Source organism: Phoenix dactylifera, chromosome 8 (genome assembly GCF_051530095.1).
Source record: "Phoenix dactylifera cultivar Ajwa chromosome 8, Ajwa_hap1_PhDact_Kaust_v1.1, whole genome shotgun sequence".
Taxonomy (NCBI): Eukaryota; Viridiplantae; Streptophyta; class Magnoliopsida; order Arecales; family Arecaceae; genus Phoenix; species Phoenix dactylifera.
Window position 1 is genome coordinate 10,708,377 of NC_143197.1, and position 7,355 is coordinate 10,715,731.

At 33.6% G+C, this 7,355-nt stretch overlaps 1 long non-coding RNA gene across 1 annotated transcript; it reads left to right on the forward strand.

Annotated features, from left to right (window-relative positions):
- Positions 1–6,162: 6,162 nt before the first annotated feature.
- Positions 6,163–7,355, forward strand: LOC103716051 (uncharacterized). The gene is made up of 2 exons (XR_605466.6): positions 6,163–6,965; positions 7,069–7,355. It is a non-coding gene; the product is annotated as an uncharacterized LOC103716051 (long non-coding RNA).

Here is a 7,355-nt window from a genome sequence, read left to right on the forward strand (position 1 = left end):
TTGACAAGCCTATCTTGCCATCGTCTACATTGAGACACCTTTTTGAAATTTCTCAAGCTCGATGCTTGGCGGCTTATCATGTTTATTGATGCAAATAAAGGATACGGGGATAAATGACAACATGGTCTACTGGCATTGGCGTCGCACGTTGAGAAACGTTGATTTATTTTATTTAGAAAAAGGCTAACTCACATCAGGATACAAAGCTCATGTAGTTGCACATTGAAGATATAGAAATCCTTAAATCACTTATGAGATTTTTCAATTTATTAAATAGTTTAATGGGTTTACTTACATACTTTTTCTTTTTGCAATTTTTTTTGTAAATAGTTTCTGTAAACCCTTTTTTTTTCTTCCTGTGAAGGCCGAGTGGCTTTGCCTCCCTTTTCATTAGAGGGGAAAAAAAAGACATGCTAGCCCACTATCTATGGTGCAAAGCACTTATTAATTTCACTTATTGTAGGATCATGTTTTATTAAATAAGTTGGTAGAACTTATCTATTAGATATTGGAAAATGCACCTGATAGGAACTCCAATTCCCCAATGGAACACCCTTTTGCGCAATATCTGGGACAATTTTTGGAAATTTTAGGCATCGGCAAAGCATGGACTTATGTTGGGACATTATATCTTAAAATGTGATTTAATATAGTTTACAATTGTTAACAAGGTTGCTTGGCACCTCATTTTTAAGAGCTGTTCTTGAGGCTTAGATTTCAAATCCTGAATAGTACTAAAAAGTGACTTAGTATTCTTAGATTAGGATATATAATGACATGCCATTATATAATTCAGCATGCCTCACCGTAAGCGTAGAGGTTGTGGTCCATGCTTAAGTTCAAGGGGAACCCAAGTTGCATCAAATGTTACTGTTTATCAAGCCAAGAACTCAAAGAAGTTGAGAATCAAGAAAAAAGAAACAAAAGAAAATTACAAGACTCAAATAATTCAAAACTCCACAAAATAAGCGAAAACAAATCGACACAAAGGAATAGAAACAGATTCTCAAAAATTCTGCATCAAATTGCTGGAAGCAAATTTTGGAAAATTTTGACACCTAGTTGAAACGTCGAACCGTCGTACTGCGTGCTCGAAATTGAGTCAAATAAGTGGTTCAATGGCCAATCCAAGAAGGAATCTGATTGATTCTAGCATGAAGCACATGATCCAAATACTTAGTTCATTCAATTGGCTCCCTGCAAGTTGCAGCCATCTACAGCTTAACATCCTTGACCATCTGATAAGTTAAGACTTATTTTGAGCTCGTTCCCGTGAACTGTTTTGCCACTCTTCTCCATGTCACTTGCCATCGGCAAAGCATGAGCAGTGTGAGAAAGTTCAAAAAGAGAAAAAGTTTAGTCTAGACATCACAAGATACTTAAGCTGTTGCAGGGATATGAGAAAGTCCTCCCATGCTGCACCAGAAAATGGGATGCATCTAAAATGATTGTTAAACATTGGCTATGATTTGAGTGCTTTTTGCTATGTATGTCCTGTTCATTGTATCTTATAGCTTACAATTTTTGAGGAATCTTATATCCTGTTCATTGTATCTTATAGCTTACAATTTTTGAGGAATCTTTTTGGTGAGTCACATTCATTATCCAATTCTTGAGTCAATTCAACCACCATTTAAAAACCGAGTGGACATCGCAGAATTAGACTTAGGCCCTGTTTGGGGGAGCTGTTGGCAGTAGAGCTGTTGGAAGTAGAGCTGTCTGAAGTAGAGCTGTTATAAAAAGCTGTTTGCTGTTTGGTAACTACATTCGTAAAGTGCTGTAGTACTTTGTTTTATGTTTGGTAAACAAACTGAGAAAGTACTTTTATATGACAAAATTACCATAAAGGACATTGCATAGTATTATACAACACAACATAATAAAACATAACATAAATTAATACATAAATATACGATATAGTATAATATTATTGTAATATAAAATAATATTATGTTAATATAGCATAATAGTAATGTAATTATTAGAGTAAATTAATATTTGGTAATATAACATAATATTAAATTATTTAACATAACATATTAATGTATTACGATATAATGTAATATATATTATATTTATAATATAATACAATAATAAAAGTATAAAATATTATAATTATTAGTATAAATTAATTTCTCATAATATAACATAATATTAAATTATTTAAAATAACATATTAATGTATTATAATGTAATGTAATATAATACAATATTTATAGTATAATACAATAATAAAGGTATAAAATATTATAATTAATATTATAAATTAATTTTCCATAATATAACATAATATTAAATTATTTAAAATAACATATTAATGTATTATAATGTAATGTAATATAATACAATATTTATAGTATAATACAATAATAAAGGTATAAAATATTATAATTATTAGTATAAATTAATTTTTCATAATATAACATAATATTAAATTATTTAACATAACATATTAATGTATTATGATATAATATAATATGATATTATATTCATAGTTTAATACAAAAATAAAGGTATAAAATATTATAATTAATATTATAAAATAATTTTCCATAATATACCATAATATTAAATTATTTAAAATAACATATTAATGTATTATAATGTAATGTAATATAATACAATATTTATAGTATAATACAATAATAAAGATATAAAATATTATAATTATTAGTATAAATTAATTTTTCATAATATAACATAATATTAAATTATTTAACATAACATATTAATGTATTATGATATAATATAATATGATATTATATTTATAGTATAATACAAAAATAAAGGTATAAAATATTATAATTATTAGTATAAATTAATTTTCCATAATATAACATAATATTAAATTATTTAACATAACATATTAATGTATTATGATATAATATAATATGATATTATATTTATAGTATAATACAAAAATAAAGGTATAAAATATTATAATTATTAGTATAAAATAATTTTTCATAATAATTTTCCATAATTTTTCATAAAATAATTTTCCGCGGTCCAGGGGCTCTTCTTCATGGTCCACGCTCGAGGAGGACCTCAGCGTGGGCCGCGAGGTTGATGATAAAAAAAAACAATAGATTGATTTTGGAAGGTATGGAAAAGGATTAAAATTTTTTTCTTCTAAAATGTGGTTCAAGAGATGCATACAAAAATTGAAAAGAAAAATACCTTTTCTTACGGAAGGGAGTCTGACGGCTTGGGTTCTTGGCTCTAGCAGATTTTTAGATTTATACAGGGATAAACTATGTAATTATGTTATTTTAATATGGGCATTTTTGTCAAAAATATAGCTTTCCGAAAAAGCTGAAACAGCTTCCTCCCAAAAGCTCCAAATTGGAGCTTCCTCCCAAAAGCTGTTTTCAGCTTCCCGCAAAAGCTGAAACAGCTTTTTGAAAAATTTACCAAACACAGTTTTTCATCTGAAAGTACTTTTGGAGGGCCAGAAAGTGCTTTCTGGCCCTCCAAAAGCTCCCCCAAACAGGGCCTTAATTATTTTGAAGTATGTGAGCAAATGAATGGAAATCAGAATATTTTTTTTAATCATGTTCATTCTTCAAAATCGTCAACATGATTAGCACAAAAAAATCATATGTTTGATAAATCTAAGTAAATACCTTGAGAATGAAATAAAACTGATAGTATAAAATATAATATATAATTATCAATATATTAATATTATGACTAATATATTAATATTGTTTAATAATAACAAAATATTGTTATAGAAACAATTTTGTTGCAACAATACGTGTGAATATTATGAATGTTAATAAATTAATATATGAGAGGTCGCTCATAGCTCTAGGGAGGGTGAGATAACTCGTGACCTCCAAAGTACAATGAACAATTTTACTATCACACAAAACTCATCCTATAATAAAATAATATATAATAATAAATATTTTATAATAATATTAGTATCATGAATATTGCAGTAGCAATGTTAACATTGTAGCAATATATCAATCTTCTATTATAATATAAAAATTTAATATAATTAATATAACTATAATGTAGTATTATGTTAATAATATAGCATTTTATATATGATTAATGTTATTATAGTTAAAATAATTAAAAATAGAATTAATGCAATAAATAAAATGACACTCAAAATATAATGAATACAATGATTATATAGTTATAAAATTTAATTTAATAATATACGAGGAATGCGATATATCATATAAATATTAATATTAATAAAATAATAATTTTTGGTATCCAAAATAGATGTTATGATTATACCATGTATAATATTAACAAAATTTAAAATATTAGATAATTTAGAATACTAGCTAACATAATATGTCATCTTTGAAATCAAAATTTAACACCAATTTCCTTATCTACCGCAGCGTGTCTAAGGCACAAATTGGATGCTATCGCTTTTCTTCTTCACTAATATTCCATCCTTGCCAACATTGTATCTTGCGTCATCCTCACATTACCATAATCAGGTCATATCTTCTGCCAACCCCAATACTGCCTACCCCAGCTTCCCCTCTTAATATTTAATAACTTTATTTGTTTTTGGACAAAATTTTGTAAGCTCATATTTGTTATATAGTTTAGGGCTTTGATAAAAGACAACAACAAGAGCTTATGTTTTATATAACTGATAGGTTACCATCTGACCTTTCCAGTGGGGCTTAAGCATCAACATCTAGCATTGCAATTAATCAACCGGCTTGTTGGCATCTCCTCTCACTCTTGCACCTCTCCTCCTAACAGCAATATTTGCCGAGACTTCCTCCTCTTTGTTGCTCATTGTGACCTATCAACATAGTAGCATTGATCTGTTTCCATAGTTGAGCAAAAGTAAGATTAAGGAAATCAATCTATTCTTATTCAACTAGTTAAAACCAACTAAACGAGTCCTAACTATATATTGTTAGACTTTTAAGTTTACCCATTACTAAGCTCTACCCATGATCAAATCTGATACCATGTTTGTCACGACCTGGATCCAGATATGATTTGTCGTGCCCCATATCCGGCCTATGACACGGACGTGCTACTATAGATTGTTGTCCACAATAACACGAAGCTCGTGATAACAATATTCTTTCATGAGGGTCTGACGCCTGGGCCTCCATTCGAGGGTCGCACTATTCTTATGGAAGGTCGTCTGGGATCGGTTTTTGACGAGAGCAATACTTAGCGGACGGGGATTGAGGCTACCCCCTAAGTGCGGGGCATGCGGAGCCGATGAGTCGGTGGACCATGCACTATTTCAGTGCACATAGGCGAGGGCGGTGGGGCTGCTGTAGGAGGGTTGGTCTTAGGGGGACCAGTTCTTACGGATCATCCGTTGGCGGTTAGAGCGACCTGCACAGCATACCCGATATAGCTGGTAAGAAATGCTCGAATCTTTGGCAAGCAGAGCATATCGCCAAGGCTCGTGGCAGAGAACGCCCAGGCGCAGGCGGCAGAGATTAGTCATGTTTTCTTCTTAGAAGGACTTTTGATAGCTCGGAATATCTGGAGTTCCCATTCTGCCTCAGTAGCTTCTCGTACGGTATTTTTCACCTAGGAGCCCCCAACCTCAAGCTTCCTCAAGGTTAATTTTGATGGGTCAGTGCTGGAAGGAGGCATAAAGGGTGGAGCGGGTTTCGTCGTTAGGGATCCGAACTCCAGGATCGTGGCAGCGGAAGGCTGTCAATTATTTAATTGTACAGTTCCTCGTGCGGAGCTGAGAGCTGCCTGGACGGGTCTTCGACACGCTAAGTATGTGCTCTGAGCTAGTTCAGTCATCTTGGAGGGTGACTCCGCTATGGTCATCAGCTAAATCCAAGGAGGTCCAAAGGTCATTACAGCTGACTATCCTTTGATTCGCGATATATGGATGATGATGAGGGACGAAGGGGTGGTCCAGGAGAAGCATGTGTTTAGAGAAGTCAATAGGGCTGCGAATTAGGTGGCCACATACATGGCAACTATGCCAGTAGTACCCTGTGGGCAGGGGATGAGGAGCTGTCTCGGGAGCTCCGTGATATTTTGTTTTCCGATTTTATTAGGTACATCCGTATACGTGTTGTGTAAATCACCCGGTCTAGCAAAAAAAAAAAAAAAAAAAAAAGAAAGAAAGAAAGAAAGAAAGAAGAAGAAGAAGGAGGAGGAGGAGGATGCATAACTTCATGTCCTTTCAATATTTTCTGAAAACCTTTTTTATTCTCCAAAAGATCCAAGTTTTAGGTATTTATCCTAATTCTCCCATATTCTTCTTCCAGTTATTACTCTATCATTAAATATTACTCTGCATTGTTATGCAGGAAAAAAAAAAGGGAGAGAGATATGAATGCGCACCAAGAAATTAAATGCCTCCACATCAAAACTTGAAAGGTTAAAATATCATCCCAACCCCCCTTCCTCGCCGATCCCAACCCCCCCTTTCGCTGCCGTCGCCATCTTGAAGTAGACTCCCTCTCTAATTGCTCTCAACTCTTCCGTCAGTGGTCAGCCGGCCAGCCAGTCTCTCTCCTCGGCTGTTAACGAAGTCCATTGTCTCTCTCTCTCTCTCTTCCCCAAATTCCTCACCATAGATCTCGTTTCGTGGCGCTTCTCCGGAGAAAACCACCACCACTCTCCTTCCAGATCTCCGCCGCCACTGCCGCGTCTTGAAGTGGAATCCCTCTCTAGTCGCTCTCATTTCTCCCGTCGATGGTCGGCCGACCAGCCAGTCTCTCTCCTCGGCTGTTAAAGAGGTTCGTTCTCTCTCTCTCTCTCTTCTCCAAAATCGTCGCCATAGATCTCGTTTCGTGGCGCTTCTTCGGAGAAAACCACCACCACTCTCCTCCTAGATTTCCGAAAGCATCCGCCAAAATGTGAGATTTTTCCTCTTAATCTTCTCTATCATCATTTCATCTCTTCTCTGGCTATGGTGGAAGGAAGCGTGGAATAAGAGAGAAGGAAGAGGAGACCAGAGCCCGGCTATGGTGAAACGATCTGGGGTAGGCTTATCCGTCTCTCTTTTTTCCTTCTTCTCTTCTCAGTTTCTCGATCTGGCATTGTGGATGAGATTTAGGTTATCGATGATTGATTTGTATGATTTAGGTTGGTATAGCACCGATCTATTGATGGCTTGGGGTTTTTGGTTTCGGGATTTTGGTTTGATTAAATGGACTGCGGTGTGGAAAATTGCAAAGAAACTACTGCAGCCAAAAGATGCTTCCTGTGTTATTTCTACTGTAATTTTTAATTTGTAATTTGTAAATATACCTCTTGTATTATTCCTATTATAAAAGAAAGATCATATAAATTGGGCATATGTTGTAACATGCTTCTTATTGTAATTTATAAAAAAAATCAATAAATGGGCATATGTTGTTCTTCTTGTGTTA